We start from the raw sequence: 18,522 nt of genomic DNA, 5'->3' as shown, positions 1-18,522 counted from the left end.
AAGAAAATTGGCTTTCAGATTATCTTCCAGGGGTCTGCAACTTCAAACAATCTAAAAGAATATGCAGGCAGTCGCACTTTACCTGTAACCCACAAGTGCATGTTCCCTGCTCATCCATCATTGCTGGTTTACTTTGCTGTTCATGTGGCACGGCTTTATACCAGTTCTTAGTCCTAAAACCTCTCTTTTAGGCTAGGATTTGGTTGATCGTGGACATAGGAAAACCACTCTTCATTCTGCCGGGACGTTAACATGAATTGAACGCAGGATTTCCCCTGAAGAGACTGCATGTTCTGTTCTCTGGCTTTATTCTTTAACAGAGAGCGGAGCACGCCCTTTATGATTCCTATCTGGAGATTCTCTTTTGTAAAATCTAAACCTGGGGTCCTGCATGTTTCACCCACATTTCTTTTGGCACCCTTGCCCCACTTCAACTCGCTGTGACTGGTGTAGGATCTCATTTTTACACAGTGACGATAGCTTTTGCCCTTCTTCTGTCTCCAGGCGTAACCAGAATCTTACTGTCTCGGTTTATGCTAACTAACTCCAGGATGGTATTCCTATTTCCTTTCTAAATGCTAGTTCATTATTGTCCTGGATAGCGACAGCGAGATTTTCAGACATTTTCCCTCTTCATATTCCCGGTTCATTTTGTAACGTATGCATAAAAATTCAGCACCGTCATGGAATTGTGGGCGAACCATGGCCTTGTAAGCAGTCAACACAGGTCTTAGATACATGTCTTCATGATATTTATTACATTTTTAGGCGCTTATTGACACTAAGGTTCTCCCTTTAAGAGACTGGGTAAGCTCTTTCCATGATAAATTCTTTTAAAAACAGACCACTAAGTACTTATATTTATTCACAGTTTCTAATTTGTTAGGGATAAGAACCATGCAAGTCTTACACGTTTTTTCCCCAAATGCCAGCACCCTGGTCTTTTCCATCTTTATCACTAGATTTTTCTTATTACAGCACTCAAGAAATGTATTCAATTTGTTTTGTAGGCCTCTTTACGATATATCCATTATGACCAAATCATCTGCATGTAGGAGGCATGCTATATGGGTACCATCCATTTTTGGGGTGGTGCCATTTGCTTCAGCTAATACTGCCAGTAAGTCGGCATGAGACAGCGAGAAGAGCAAGGGTGACCTTTCCAATTAGGGCATTCCTAATTGGAATTTTAATGATCAATTTGCCTTCTATGTCAATGATTACTTGGGCCCAATTATGGTGGAGAAATTTTCATTTGAATCAGCGTTTCCATAGACATATCCAATCTACTGAATGTAATGCTGCACGGAAGTCAACAAAGTAACAAAACAAGTGGCCTCTATATTCCACTGCCTTACTTGTGCATGACCACAGGCTAAAACTATGGTCAGTCATTGACTGACCTTCCTTGAACCCCCCCCTCCCTTGTTCGGGTGGGACAATTTTATGGAGGTCTGCCAAATCGATTAGGCCTAGGATGATCTTTGCAAACGTTTCACCACACATCAAGGAGGTTGGTCAGACTCCAGTTTTTAGGATTTTTTGTATCTTCTTTTTTATGTCTGGGTCTAATGATTGAGTCCTTCTACGTTTCAGGGAACTTATCGATAGACAGGAATCTCTCAAATGAGAGATGGAAGACGTTTGTCTACTCGGCAACTTTTGTTTTAATTATAATAGTGGGTAGATTGTCTAGACCGGCCGCTCTAGTTAATTTGAAGGCCACTATGGTATCTGTCCTTTACTCTCCTCATCTATAGCAGTCCAAAGTGTCCTACTCACTTCCTTCTTAGCCTGCTCAATACAATTCCTTTATATAATCAACCCATGCTTCTTCTCCCACTGCACATCTTAAAGGTCCCGTCTCCTTTACACAACCCTGTTGCACTAGCTATCAAAACTTTTTTGTATTTTTTGTTCCAATAGATTCTAATATATTTTTGCAACAGCTCTTTTTCTGCTATTTATCACATTTTTATATTTTTTGTTTAAGTTCTGGAGATTAATATACCTCTAGTAATCATATTTTACTGTAAGGTTCCTCCTCACTTCCCTTATGAGCCTTTTGAAAGGACTACAATCTTTATCACACCAAATATTCCGGGGCCTTTTTCAGCTTATCCCATTTTGCCTTATACTCCACCTTTAAACATTGTCCCACCTGGAGGATTATTTTATCATACCAACCCATACTAATAGTGGAACCTATTGCCATATCTTGGCTCTGGTGGAAGTTAGTCAATTCTTTCCAAATGCTTCTCTGAAATCCTACTGGATAGCCATTTAGGATACTCTGCCTCTTCGGGAATGAATGATTCTCTGTCTCTACCAACCCCTATCAAGATTCCCAAATGGAGGGTGTAATGAAACATTACTTCTATTTGCTTTACCTTACAGCTTTTAATCTTATAGAAGAACCAAGCATGCATAAAAATATAATCAACCAGGCACATCTGCATTGCATACTTAAACGACTGTCTTGCTGGGCAGTCTTGGTCCATGAGCCCTTTTAAACAGACATCCCCAATGACTGCAGAGAATTCACAAGAGCTGTATCACATGTTGCAATCGCCCATGTAGGAACTCTATGGAGTTAATATTATATGCTATCCTTATTTCTTTAAACCGGGGTTCTTCTGGGTTTTGTGGTTCAGTCTATGATCGAAGTCTCCCATCAGCAGGATCATGTGCTTCTGATAGTTTTCACAGATTCATTCCACATATTCCTTAAATCTTCTTACCACTCTTACATACTCATCTATAGTCCCCACCTGGATATATACATTAATTATCATCATACAATCAATCCTTGGGTCTGAAACTTAAAGCTGTACTCAAATGTTGCAAGTAGTATTGAATCACCTGGGCATTGATCTCTGATTTGTGTGGCTGTTGATGCATTCTGATTAGTAGGTCTGCAAAGTAGTTGTCCACTCCCTAGAATGAGGACCTAGTGTTGAATTGCCCAGTCTCAAATTGTCTGTGCTAGCTTTGACACCAGTAATAGCCGCCGCAATGCTAAAAAGGCATGCTGTGCGTTTCAAAGCACAACATGACAGGCACCGCGCGGTGCCTGCCATGTTGTACTTGGAAACACGGGGGGGTAACATAGGTACCCCCCAAGTGCACCCCCCATCCCCCCCCCCTTCACCCTGGGGGCCCGCATCGGGCCCCCAAATCAAAGACTGTATGCCACGGAAAGGCATACCCCACAGCCCATCCTAATATGGGTGGCGGTGTCTGATAGACACCGCCACCATATTGGAGCTTTTCCGCCACGGTCGCAAGCCGACCGCGGCGGACGGTGTTTCTGACCGCCACGGTCCCCCCCGCCATTGTAATATGGCGGGGGAAATTGAGAGCGGACGGGCACGGATGGCGGACGGATCGCCACCGCCTGCTTGGCGGTGGCGATCCGTCCGCCATCCTAATCGGCCCCCAAGATCAGGCATCGGTGAATGGACAAGTCAAACCTTTTAAAACTAATCCAAAAGTCTTAGTTTACACAACAGCTTGCCCTCTTTGACAATTTTTTCCACTCATGCATCACAAAGGTGCTTGATGATCTCTGTCTTCTTTTATTGGTATCAAGACAGCAGGACGAAAAGTATTATTTTTATTTTGCGCAGTTTTCATATAGCGAGAGCTTTTTCCTAGAGCATTAGAGCATTTTACCTGAGCACCAGATTGCACTGGAAAAGCACCAAATTGCATTACAACATTTTGTTTTTTAGCACAGGAAGATTAAGTGATTTGTCAAAGATCACAGGGCCTCATTTATGAGTCTTTGCGTCACTTTTACGCCGCCGGTGCGTCACTTTTTGTGACGCACCAGTGGCGTAAAAAACTCACTTTGTTGCACCATAGTTACAAAGTGACGCATCTAGGGAGATGCGTCACTTTGTAAACGCCTGCGCCACATTATACCTGCGCAAGGGGGGCGTATTGACGCATGAAAGGGTCATGGAAGTGACGCAGTGAAATCTATGAGATTTTACTGCGCCACTTCTAGGACTCAAATGCGTCAAAATCTAACGCCTGCCTGACAGCAGGCGTAAGACTGACGCAGGCCCTTTCACATGGGGCTTGCCCCATGTGAAAGGACACATTGCTGGAGTTGCGTCACTTTTGTGACACACTCCAGCAATGCGTCACTTTTGCGCCTACAGATACGTCAGAAATACTGACGTATCTGTAACTCCTTGCGACATGATGAGTCATACTGTAAATATGACGCATCATTGGTGACGCAAGGAGGGCACAATGAAAAGTGACGCATCGCTGTTTTCACGCAGCGATACGTCACTTTTCATAAATGAGGCCCACAGTATTTTGAGTCAGTGCTCGGACTTGAATCTGGTACCCCATTTCTAAAGTTGGCATTTCTGGCTGTTAGGCCCGGGTTGGTGACCTACAATTCCCTAGAAGTTCCCACTGCCACCCACTTACCCAGGTAGGTATGTATATATTGGTCAGTGTCTATTTAGTTATGGATCAAGAATTCATCATGAGCAATCTTTACATCACAAACTTCTTAGAAAATTACTTAGGTGTAGTACAAGGGATTTATTCCAATTTTTCAAAAATTAATATACATGGTAATGTATTTACCGGAATCCCACAAGTTATGCCTCATTCAGGCAAACAATTTCTTCATTAAATCAAACAAAGTAAGCCAGACAAAAGGCTCAACACAATTGTTTCAACATAGTCCTTGTGGATTCATACAACCATATTAGAAATTCACACATAATAATACAATGAAAATAGCGCTCAAAGTGAAAGAGAGAGGAGACAGTTTGAGAGGGATGGGTGTGATTGGGTGGTGGTGGGGACTGGGTAAAGGATGTTGTGACCATGTAACAATCACAGTGGTTAATGCAACCTTTCCAGACTAATTTTGTTCATTAGTTCCGTACAACAACTCTAACATAGGTTTTGTCTGTATCAACGGGTTACTTCCTATGTTAAGTAAATGGAAACAATGCGGTCTACGTTTCGACCCCTAAGGAGCAAGGGTTGATTGAAGCCTCATACTGGGGTCTTCTTCAGGACAAGAGTACATGGAGCGCTTAAAAACGGGCCGTTCAGTGACCTCATGTTAGTGGACCTATTTCGAGTCTCACTCGCGGTCAGGCTGTGTTGATGCTAACACCCGCGCAGATGTGGAGTCGAGGATACTTTTCATCTGGAGGAGCGGAAACCAAGCCATAACGGTGTGCCAGATTGGAAAGCCCCAGATGCCCTAATGAATGGCCATGCCTGAGGAACCGAAATAGGTCCACTAACATGAGGTCACTGAACGGCCCGTTTTTAAGCGCTCCATGTGCTCTTGTCCTGAAGAAGACCCCAGTATGAGGCTTCAATCAACCCTTGCTCCTTAGGGGTCGAAACATTGACCGCATTGTTTCCATTTACTTAACATAGGAAGTAACCCGTTGATACAGACAAAACCTATGTTAGAGTTGTTGTACGGAACTAATGAACAAAATTAGTCTGGAAAGGTTGCATTAACCACTGTGATTGTTACATGGTCACAACATCCTTTACCCAGTCCCCACCACCACCCAATCACACCCATCCCTCTCAAACTGTCTCCTCTCTCTTTCACTTTGAGCGCTATTTTCATTGTATTATTATGTGTGAATTTCTAATATGGTTGTATGAATCCACAAGGACTATGTTGAAACAATTGTGTTGAGCCTTTTGTCTGGCTTACTTTGTTTGATTTAATGAAGAAATTGTTTGCCTGAATGAGGCATAACTTGTGGGATTCCGGTAAATACATTACCATGTATATTAATTTTTGAAAAATTGGAATAAATCCCTTGTACTACACCTAAGTAATTTTCTAAGAAGTTTGTGATGTAAAGATTGCTCATGATGAATTCTTGATCCATAACTAAATAGACACTGACCAATATATACATACCTACCTTACTGACCCAGGTCAGGTTGTCTTAGGGTTCACCCCGTTGTGAACTTACTACCCACTTACCCAGAGCATTGATTTTGCATTCTTCTTTTCGGACGAAGGGTGGTATCCTTTTGAACTGAGTGAATGCCTCATGCCTGCTGTGCAAACAAGGAAGTCAAGTGGACTGTAGATGAGATCTTGCTGCATGGCCTTGCATTTCTACTCCACCTAGGGCGTGATGACACGGGTCTTCCCCGGGTCTTTGAAGTTTTCAGCTGAACACTTGATTGGGTGACTGAACATACTGACTGACCTGCAGGTTTCTGAACATGTGCGGATCGGAGTCGGTAAATAAGCATTTGGCCCAAGCCAATTCCAAAAGGAGTAGAATTCTTTGCTAGGGCACACTCAATAAATACTGGGGCTCATTTATGAGCCCCTGCGTCACTTTTGCGCCACCAGTGCGTCACTTTTTGTAAGGCACCAATGGTGTTAAAAATGCGCAATGTTGCGCCATATTTACGAAGTGACGCATCTAGGTAGATGCGTCACTTCGTAAACCCCTGCGCTACATTATACCTGCACCAGGTATAATGTATGCAGGGTGGGCATACCCCCGCAAAAAAGGGTCGTAGGAGTGGCGCAGCGAAATATATGAGATTTTGCTGCGCCACTTCTAGGACACCAATGCGTCAAAACCTTACGCCTGCCTCATGGCAGGTGTAAGGGTGACACAGGCCCTTTCACATGGGGCTTGCCCCATGTGAAAGGAACATTGCTGGAGTTGCGTCACTTTTGTGACACACTCCAGCAATGCGTCACTTTTGCGCCATACAGATACATCAGAAATACTGACGTATTTGTAACCCCTTGCGACATGATGCGTCATACAGTAAATATGACGCATCAATCATGTCGCTAGGAGGGCGCAATGAAAAGTGACGCATCGCTGTTTTCATGCAGCATTGCGTCACTTTTCATAAATGAGGCCCACTGTCTTTATGCGGTTTTACAAGATACGTTAGTTCCTTACCTATACTAATCGGCCTGCACTACAGAGTTGAGGTAAAAATAATGGAAAGGAAAAAGCGAGTTGCAGCAGAAGCACAAAGATTAAAGGTTTACACAAAGCAATTTGAATTATCAGAACAGAAAAGGGCATTTAGGGTGAAACGCATTCTGTTTTAAATATACAACTTTGTTTAACTTTTGCTGCTTTTCGCCTACACTTAGTCTGCACATAGAATCCTAGTTTGAACTGTATAAAGTCCGTTCTATATATCAGAAACATTGTTAAATCATAATAGGGGATTTGGTGCAAAAGTCTAGCCAATGTTATATTATAAATCATTTCTACAACTGAGTTTAAAACTCTATTACGACTATGTCTAATAATACATTTGTCCAATTCATTGTGCTCGCATTGAACAGTGGGTATTGAGCGTCTCTTGTACTTTGCTGCCACCTCGTGTTTATTGTAAGCGAAAAATCTTCAATCACTCGAGCGTGTTTGTATCCAAACATATTGGCCCCTATTCTAAAACTGAATTTTGTAGTAGCTTTGCAGTTCTACAGTTGTGCTACTAAAGTAGTCCAAAATGCTGCTCACAAACCTACGAGTGCAAATCTCCAAATCCTCCTCTCCTATCGTTTGTATTGGTCGATCTTTACGCATGTAAGTTTACTGCTTATGGCCCGATTAAGGTCATTTTATGCAACACCAATGCTCTCAATAACACTTGTGAATATGGAGAATATTTGATAGCTAAAATATCTTAAGGCTAACATTATCTTTTTTCAAGGGCCTCACTTTAAGAAAAATAAACGAAAAAGATGTAATTCTTAGTGTGACATCAAAACACTTGTCTTCAGTCCAGTTTGAACATTGGAGAGTTGCAATATGTTTTAGCAGTTTTATTCACTGCAAAATTTTCCATTGAGACTTTTATCAAGAAGATAATAATCACAGATTTGATCCAGAACACTAAATATACATTAGGTAGTTATTACGGGCTGATTGGAGACGTCTTCTATTCTCTTCAGCAGCTATGAATTTCTATAATCAATTGTTCTGGTCCTTTCATAATGGGCGGTGACTTCACATTTCTCCAATTCACTACATGTGACTCTTCGTGAAAAGATAAATAAAAACTCAGCCTAGAACCCCCAAAAAGGACGAATATGATCTTATTGATCCCTGGAATTCCTACAACCCTCATATCCAGTCCATATTCTTGCTTCTCTAGGGATTTCAATCTAGCCACTCAATTAGATTTTAGTCTTGAGTCTCATCAAATAAAAAGGTGCAGACCATTTGATTATTTCAGTTGATTAATAGTAGATATATAATCACCTACCCTTCGATGGCTCGCTTAAAAATGTGAATTCTCAGATGAAGACTGGTCTGCAAAAATTAAAATTAAAATGTGTCATTTTCTGTTTTTTAAATGAACCGAAGCACTTTCAGTTTGGCAGATGCTTGGGAAACCTTTAAAGCTTCTTTGTGTGAACCAAATATTGCTTATTCTTCCTCACCACACAAGGTCGAGTCTGTCATCACTGGATCTTCATGTTGGTGCTCAAAGCAGACGGTTGCCAGTGGCCCTTAATCTCAGGGCTGATGCGAAGAGTGGTTGCCATTGGATATTCGGGTCGGGGGCCAATGCCAGGAGTCTGTTCACGGTTGCAAGTAGCCCAAAACCTTCTGATCTTCACAAGGAGCTCAGGACGTGTGATGTTAAGGTAGGAGGAGTACCCACCGATGCCAGACAAGGGTCTAGGACCTGGGGGGCAGCTCTAGGGGACCAGGACTTACTCCTGCAGAGGCCAGAAGCAGGGCTCAGGAAGGTCCAGTTGGTCAGGTCAGCTGGATGCAGGAATACATCTGGTAGCTTGTATCTCTGTAGCTAAAAAAGGAGGTCAGCCAACTGTTCCTTTGAATAACGTCTGGGCATCCTTGGGTCAAGACAAACAGAGACAGTCTTCCTTCTTCAGACAGCTGGGCAGTCCTTCTCCTGAATCTTCCACCGGCCCAGTAATGAGCTGATGAGATATTCTGAATACACCATTGTTATCCCCCAGTGCCAGCCTGTGGATAGGTTAGGCCCCCTTTTTCTAACATACCCCTTTCCTGGGTGTGGCTCCAAACTGTCTAGAGTAACAAAGGGCCAGCAGGCCTAATCGCAAGCAGCTGCATTTGTCTGTGGCTGGGCAGGCAACCCTTAGAAGTCAGGAAGGAGTGGGCAAGCACAGAGGCTACCCTTTGAATCTCAGGAAGGCTGAGTACAACCCTCCACAGGATATTTTGCTTAGGGGAGGAACACTATGCTTCACACCTTAGACCCTTATCCCCAATGTCTAGAAGGAACACACAAAACACAACAGGAGGCCTATTCACAGTCCAGTGACCCTGGAGACTAGTAGAAAGGTGCAAGGGGTTTAGGCATCAAAATGTCAAATTACAATTCATTTGAGTAGAAGAAGCATTGATCTATCTGTTCCCAGAGATAACTTATCACTTATTAAGTGTAATAAGGTAACCCTTTATTAGCCTATGGGAGAGATAGCCTCACAACAGTGAAAAACGACTTTAGGAGTGATAGAGCGCGCGAGGTCACCCAGCCAATGATTCCACCGTTTCCGGCTTCAGGGCCCATATGCTTTCAATTCACACTATTCATTGACAGGGCGACTTCACGGGCTGCTACCAATTGTGTGTGTTCCCTACAGTTATTACTTAGTGTACCCGACTTACCATCCACCGACACGGGTACCTATTACTTCAATGGATCAGGGGCCTAGCTGTAAAAGGAAAGGCAGCAAATGCAATTTCAAATGACATTCAATACTGTTGTAAATGACCACGGACAACTGGAAGTTTTAAAATGTTTATCTAAAGTTCGTTTTCATCAAGCATTAAACTTACAAGAATAAGACAGTCAATAACCAAGATAATGAAAAGTACATAACTATAGAGAAATAAAGTCAGGGTAACCATTTAAATGCAATTATGAGATAAAGAGAAAATACTATGCATTCAAGGCAAGGAGTTTTCAGACAGTTTAAGTAAGGCCGTTCTAGACCATATCAGAAAATGACAAACTGCAATGCAAAATATGATTTCCAAAAGGTAGGATAGCATAGGAACAATTTAAGAGTATATGCACTTAACTTTATGATTCAATAGTTTGCGGCAAAAGCATGGAAAAATCAACATGTGCAAAGATGTGTCTTTATTGAAGCAAAAGACTGAAATATAGAAAGGTGCAAGTTTTAAGGAACTTAGAGCAGTATTTACCTAGACTGGTGTGGAAACCAAACCCTGGCCACGGGTCAGTTAAGGACAGGAAACCCTCAAGGAAGGATACCCCTCAAAGGACAGCAGGTGCAGAATGGACACCCAGGACAGGACAGGATACCCTCAGATTTAGGAATCAGGACAGGACCTCAGGACAGGACAGCAAACCCTCAGGACAGGACCGCTCAGGACAGGACCGCACCCGCAGTTTGGAAGCAACGCCTGCGTTCCACCCTCTCTGCAGCTATCGATCAAGACCCCGATTGGGTCAGCGAACTCCCAGCAAAGTGCTTCGCCAGCACTTTAAGGTTCAGTAAAACCTTAGTCTATGGTCAATTTCGGACAGAGTGCTCCGCAGCGCTCTGTATCTTCAGTCACCTATTGAGTACGATGGGTCACTGACAGGTCAGCTAAACCAGACAAGTCGGACAATTCCCTAGTTGAACCCAGGGTAGATATACTGTTTTGGGACAGGGTACCACCCCCCAAATGTTGCAAAGTGTCAGAATCCCCAATTTCGATTGGTCCTAAGGTAGGATTTGGGTAATACACCAATCATAACACACTATTTGGATGCTTCATTTACATATCTGGGTACCGCCTAGCAAGATTGGGGTTCCCATGAGAAACTGTGCAGAAATACGAGTGACAATTAACATTGTTGCCGAGTTAGGACAACTGGCTCCGCTTTCCTGGGTTTTCAGGTCAGTTCTCAGGAGCATCTTGCCCATCACTGCCAGCTGGCTAAGTTCCATCAGCCAAAGTTGTCAGGTCCCCGGAAAGTCGCATATGCGCAGAAGGGACCTCCAAGATGGCTCTCGGTACAGACAGACCCACATTTCCCGCAGTACATGAAAAGTAAGCGAGAACAAATTAATACATAGAAATAACATTATGAAAACACATCATTTGGTTTTGAACTTTCAACTTATCACTACAAAATATACTTATGCAGTCTAAATGTTAGCTACATATAACAGGCACAAGAGCAGTGGCACGAGCAGTACCACGTTACAGGCAAAGCTATGTATTACGCTTGCGCATAAATTTCCCTCCAATTCTGCAGACACGTCAGGACACGTGAGTGTGACTGACGCATGCGCAGTGACTAAATACAAGCGGCGGCCATATTTTACGGACACGGATTAAATTCATTAGGAATACACATAGGCAAGCTTCTTAACCCTTATTCAAACTTAATATAAACGTTAGTAAGACGTACACTTATTACCTTGTTATACATAAACGAGGTTCATGAATACAGCAAGCCGCAAAATATGCGAAGCTTTGCTTCATCAATCCCCTCTTTGATGATATTTACTATCATCACAAAATTTAATGGAACCAGATGCCAACTTTTCTTTCACACTTTATACAGTTCTATCTCTTCTAGCAATCGCTCCAGCTTTTCTCGTTCAGTTTTGGTAGGGTGAGAATTCTTCACCTTTTTATAGATCTGATTATTCATCTCTTCTAATTCTAGCTCATCCACACTCCGTTTCACTCCTCTTGTATTTACTTCTCATGCATTCACTTCATACTTCTTTGTGTGTTTACGACACTTGCAGCAGACAAATATGAAAAATAGGATGAGACCTATAATTCCAATTGGCATCAGTACCTTGAACAATAAGCCTTTACCTACGCTAGCAAGCCAATGACCTACATTTGAGAGACCATCTACCAGTCTCTTCCAGGCACTATCAACCTCGAGTGGTCTGAGTTCCTTTGCCAAATTAGTAATGTTTCTCACATATCTTTTGAGCTGCACACTTTTGTCCGGAATATAAGTGCAACAATGTTGTGCCTTCAACATCCGGCAGACTCCGCCCTCTTTCGCCAATAAGGTATCAAGAGCAAGTCGATTCTGCAAAACCATTGATCTGATCGCAACCATTTCTGTATTGACCAGCAGAAATCCATGAGCTGTCTCAGTCGACAATACATCCACTATAGTGGACAATTTACAAATTCTATGAGTGTTCAGAACCACTCCCACTCCAGGTATCAGTGCACTGAAAATACTACCCATTATTTCACCTATGCTTTCTCTTTTACTACGCACTAAGCCATTAGTATTTTCACTGCTTCCAGCAACTCCATTCACATGGTATATTTTCGGGAAGACAATGCCAAAATAGCAGCTTCCATACCAGTGATCCGGCAATTTGAAATAAGCCTTGTCCCCACAAATATAATAAATTCCAGGAAACACAGGCTCTGACCCATTTTTGAAACCCCAACCTCCAATTACCTTGTAATTATGTTTGCATTCACTGGAACCAATGAAAATGTTATTATAATAGCTAGTCTTCTCGCGGTGAAGACATAGCTTGCCTTTCTTTTCAAAATCCAGCAACAGAGCAGGACCCGCCCCACCAGTTGAGGTGCCTTCCATGTTCTCTGCCCACTTTGGCTTTTTCTGACTTTCGTCATTAGCCTTCTTTTGTATTTTAATTCTCCTTTTCTCTGCCATGTTTAGGAACATCTTTTCCTGCTCATGCAAAGAACAAGTCAAGTTATCTCTGTGTGCGTCAGCTATGTCGATATTACCTATGGTTAGGAAGTAATCTCCCATGTATCGTATTGCATCACTTTTGGTATGTACAGGATTCAAGTTCCCACGTATAGGAAGCTCAGAAAAGATCACGTCATTATTAGAGTAATAGTACTGTAACGGTCCTCTTTTGTAAAATAAACTAGCTAAAATGCTACAGGAGATTCCATATGTCAGCGGTAAGTGATGGTATGTCACGCCTTCAGCTACAGAGGTAGGTAGCTTCATGCAGACATAGCAATCTTCAATTTCCATAGTCTCTACATAGTGTATTAACAAGTTTGCAAAAACATTTAAGCGTGTCCTGTTTTTAATTCTATGATAATGTAGTTCTCCCTCATCTGATGCTTCTAAGTTCTGTTTTGTTTGTCTCAGTGCTCTCTCATGTCTTGCTACACTCTGTGTTGTTAGCTCCTCACTGTCAGTATTTACAATTTCAGTAGGGACAATATTAGTATCTTTGCTTACAGCAAAGGGAATGAAAATTGTTAGTCCTATCCAGAGTAATATCAGGACAACTATACTACAGACACATACCTTGCAGCAAGTTTTGCAACTGCTGCGACTAGGTCTACCATTCACGTTTGAATCAGACATTTTAGGCTTCAGAAGAAGTTTCTCGACCCCTCTTTGTGACTTTACACGAGTATCTTACTTTGTGCAAATTCACGGTGGCTCGTCTTCTTCTTCGTCAGAGTACTCAGGGACGGGCTCTCCGTCGCTTACGTCAGTGATATCGAGATCTTCAAGCTCTTCTAACACAAGTGTCCATTCAGGTGACTTGTACTTTTTGTTTTGTCTCTTTATCCGATCACTCCTTCTTTTGGAAGTGTCTTCTGGTTGTTCTGCTATGCGAGCACTTCTCCTTTCTTCTGCACGTTTTTCTTCTACTGTTTTTATTCTCAGTTTCAATTTCTTTATGTATCTAGGCTCAAGATGCTTTCTTTTCTTAAGTCTTTTTGTTGGTACTTGAACTTCGTTCCCTTCTCTTGTCCTTTTGTTCTCATTTACTGTTGGCAATTCTGTCTCAGTTTCTTCTTCTTATATCTGACTAATTCCAGGGCTAGCATCTTTTTCTTCTGCCTGGGTACTAATCTGGCTTTGTTCAGGTAAATTGTGTGTTTGCTCTTCAAGTGTCTCTGACTCTGTTTCCTGAACACGTTCTTCTAATTCTATCTGCTCCTGTTCAAGCACTTCGATCTCTGGACTTTCTTCTGCTCGAACTATTACACTATGTCTAGTCTGTCCCTTCCCGATATCAGGAGTCAGTGGAGGAGTATCAAACACTTGCTCTGTATCCTGCACTTGTTCAGTATCGGGCACTTGTTCAGTCTTATTCACTTGTTCTGTATCAATCACGTGTTCTGTCCCTGTCTGACCTTCTCCTTCCTCAGTTTTGATGTGAATCTCAAGACTCTGAGGTTCTTCGCCTGTGCCGTGCTTTTCCTCTCTAGTCCACTCTCTACCTTCCCAAAGTCGTTCACTTGTTCGAATGGGGTCTTCGGTGAGATCAATCAAGGGAATCCACTCTTCTGGCCATATGCTTGGCAGCTCGTCTTCAGCTACTTCTGGCTCAGCTTCTTGGACCCCTTCAGCAGGCTGGACTCTTGGTAGTTCGTCATCAACTATCCTTGGGCCAACGTCTGCTGATTCTGCAGCTCGACTGGTACTGGGCTGTACGTCGTCAGCTACTTCCGGTCTGGCTCCTGCAGAGTCCTCTGCTGGACGTCCTTCTGCTTCAGGCACCTCGTCTGGTGGTACCTTCTGGGTGTGGCTGGCGTGTACCCAGCGTGGAACTCCTGCACACTTTACTGCTGTGGTAGTTACCAAGATCACCTGATGTTTTTCTCCCCACCTTGGCTCCAGGCAGCTCTTCCGAGTATGCTTCTTTATCTTCACCCAGTCCCCCGGGACCAGTTTGTGGAGAGGAGTCGTTGGATTGAGGATGGCGTCTTCTCCGATCTGGCGAGAGATAGAACGCACTTGGTCACCCAATCTCTTGCAGTATTCAAGCACCAAATCATCAGTAATACTCAACATTTTGCTTCCAGGCACCCATGCTTGTCTCATCACTCTTCCCATAATGATTTCATGGGGACTTAGGCCTGTCTTGCGATCAGGAATACTTCTGAGTCCCATCAGGACCAGGGGCAGGGCCTTTACCCAGGTCAATTTAGTTGCATCACACAGTTTTGCTAGTCTGTTCTTGATAGTTCCATTTATTTGTTCCACTACTCCAGAAGCCTCTGGACGGTAGGCACAGTGAAGCTTTTGTGAAATTCCAAAGGCCTTACAGAGTTCGTCGATCACTGCATTCTGAAAATGTGAGCCTTGATCTGATTCAATAGTGACTGGAACCCCGAACCTAGGTATCAGTTCTTTTAATAAACACTTAGCTACTGTTTTTGCGTCATTTTGGGGGGTTGGGAAAGCTTCCACCCACTTTGAAAATAAACAGACCATGACAAGGACATATCGTTTCCCTTCACAACGGGCATGGTGATGAAATCAACCTGTATTCTCACAAAGGGACCCCCGGACCTCCCAATTTTTCCCAGTTCCACTACAGTCTTCTTCCCTGGGTTCATCTTTTGACATGTCAGGCACCTCTGGCAGAGGGATTCTGCTACTTTCCTGAACTTTTTACTGTACCAAGTCTGTTGGAACACTAGAATCATGGCATCCCTACCAATGTGTGATCCTTCATGTATCAACCTCGCCATTGTGCTAAGTAGGTGTCTAGGTAACACAGGCATACCAGTTGGACCTATAATGACACCATCCACACGTCTTGGTCGACACCCATCTTCCTTCCACTTCTCTCTTTCTTGCCAAGGTGCCGCCTGCTGCCACTCTTTCACTTCATCCCATGTAGGCACTTCTTTAAACACCTGAAGTTGGCAGCTGGTTCCTGGCCCCCCTCGTTTTGGATTTACGATATACCGATCTCTTGCGCACCATTGGGCCACTCGATCAGCATAATCGTTTCCCAGTGATACCTTGTCCATGCTCTTCTTATGAGCAGCACATTTTACCACTGCCAGTTCCTTTGGTAACTGGATTGCCTCTAAAAGGTCCTGAACAACTTTTCCATTTCGAATAGGGGTACCTGATGAAGTCTGGAACTCCCTTTGTAGCCACAACTGGCCAAAGTCATGCACAACCCCATAACAGTACTGACTGTCAGTATACACCGTTATGCGTAGGTTCTTCCCAATTTGGCAAGCTTTTATCATAGCAATCAATTCGGCTACTTGTGCAGACTTGATATGATATAGGTAACCTGCTTCCTCAATTTTTTCTAAGGAGACTACCGCATAGGCAGCACTCAGGCCTCCTCGTTCATGCCTTAGACATGAACCATCTACAAATAATTCTTTATCATGCACAGGCAATGGCGCTTCTTTTATGTCTGGGCGTGGCTTGGTGTTGAATTCTGTTAGATCAATACAATCATGTTCATCATCCACCCCCCCTTCCATATCCTTTGGGTCAGGGAGTAAGGTGGCTGGGTTCAGAATACTGCACCTAACAATGTTTACATTTGCAGCACCCACAAGAATCCTCTCATATTTAGTCAGCCGACTAGGGGTGAGATACTGAGTTTTTGTTCTGGTCAACAAAATTACCACTCCATGTGGGACATACACAGTTACCGGATGTCCCATGACAATGGACTCACTCTGCTCTAAACTTGCGCAGGTAGCAGCTACTGCTTTCAGACAACCTGGTAATCCAGCAGCCACTGGATCCAGGGTGGCAGAGAAATATGCCACAGGCCTTCTCGTTGTGCCATGATCTTGTGTCAGGACTGACAACGCACAATTATCGCGAGTGTCACAGAATAGGGCAAATTCTTTAGAATAGTCTGGCATTCCCAATGCAGGGGCGGTACACAGACAATCTCGCAGTTTGGTGAATGCTGTTAAGCTTTCATCATCCCATTCTACAATCTCTGGTGTTCCTCTCTTGGTCATTTTTATCAAGGGCCTAGCTAGGACTGCAAATCCCAGAATCCATTGCCTGCAGTATCCTATCACACCCAGGAACATTCTGATCTCTTTCTGAGTACGGGGCAACTGCATCTTTTGAATTATTCTCACTCTTTCCGATGTCACTTTTCTGACACCTTTTTCTATCTGGTGCCCCAGATATTTCACCGATTTTGCACAGAACTGTAACTTGTCAGGGGCCACTTTATGTCCCTTCTCACACAGGTGATTCAGTAGGGCAATGGTGTCAATCACACAATCCTTATGACTTTTAGACGCCACCAAGAGGTCGTCTATGTATTGCACTAAGACAGAGTTCCCAGGTAAGACCAAAGTTTCCAAACATTTTTTCAAGATCTGATTAAAGATAGAGGGGCTCTCTGTATACCCTTGAGGGACCCGGTTCCAGCAATACACGTGACCTTCGAAGGCAAATGAGAAAAGAAATTTGCTATCTGGATGCAAGGGAATGGAAAAGAATGCATGACACAGGTCTATCACAGTGAACCACTCAGCATCCCAGGGAATCTGATACAGAATCACTGCTGGGTTCGGGACAATAGGGCAACAGGGAACTACTATCTTGTTGACTTTTCGTAAATCCTGCACTACTCTGTACTTGCCACTAGGCTTTTTAATGCCCATAATCGGGGAGTTACATGGGCTACTCATCACCTCCTGTATGATGTTTCCTTCTAACAATTTCTGTATTTCCACAGTAACACCCGCTTTCACTTCTGCATTCATTCTGTAGGGTTTAGTATTGGGGTACACTGCATTGTCCTTTATTGCTATCTGTATGGGGTCCACATTTTTCATTAACCCTACATCTTTCCCGGTAAAGTCCCACACCTCTGGCTTTACTGCTTCTTGGAGTTCTTTGGGCAAATCCTGCATGGTCATTCGTTTAATTTCCGAGTCAGGTCTGACTAACATTAATTTATAAAAGCCGTCTTCATCTGGGGTCTGAATTTCAACACCCTTTGGTGTGCAAAAGATGGTACAGTTCATTTTGCACAGCAAATCACGTCCCAGCAAGTTCACTGGACTGGTGTCGCAAACGACAAATCTATGCATTTCCTTAAAATTTCCAATTGAGATCTCCATGGGCTTGGTAACAGGAGTACTAATCAATTGATTAGATACACCCACTACTTGGATGGCTTCTCCCGAGAGGGGTAGGTTTGGAACGTCCACTGTTCTCACAGTAGAACGGGTAGCGCCAGTGTCCAACAGAAAGGTGACATCGTTTCCGTCAACCTTTCCTTCAATGTATGGTCCGGACTGGTCTACCGGCAAGGAGGCGCCAAGTACGCACTCCTTGTCCTCCCCTCTCAGGCCCCGTCAGTACTGGTCATCACAAAGGAAGGTATCATTTAGAAGATACTGCGAAGTTGCTGCATTTCTGTTCTCATTGCTTTCCCAGACTTCTATCTCATCTCCCTCTGCCTGTTTTCCCCTGTATACTTGCTTTGGTGCTCGGGGCACCTGAACTGTTTTTACCTGTGGTTGAGTCTTTCTTGGTCTCTCTTTCTGCGTCTGTGGAGTTAAATCAGGAGTTTTGGGGTTATCTTCGGGCAAGTAAGGACACTCGTTACGCCAGTGTCCAATTTCGCCGCACTGATGGCAGGGAAATTTTTTCATAGCCTCTTCCCTGCTCATTTTGGGCCGGGGCTTGCCTCCTCCCCCTCCCCCAGGGCCTTCGTTCTTAGCATTTTCGACCATGTTACTCAACTGCTTTTCCTGCTGTTCTGCGAGC

The sequence above is a fragment of the Lissotriton helveticus genome, chromosome 1_1, assembly GCF_964261635.1.
Source record: "Lissotriton helveticus chromosome 1_1, aLisHel1.1, whole genome shotgun sequence".
Lineage (NCBI taxonomy): Eukaryota > Metazoa > Chordata > Amphibia > Caudata > Salamandridae > Lissotriton > Lissotriton helveticus.
The sequence above is the reverse complement of the archived record's forward strand: the minus strand, read 5'-3'. Positions refer to the sequence as shown.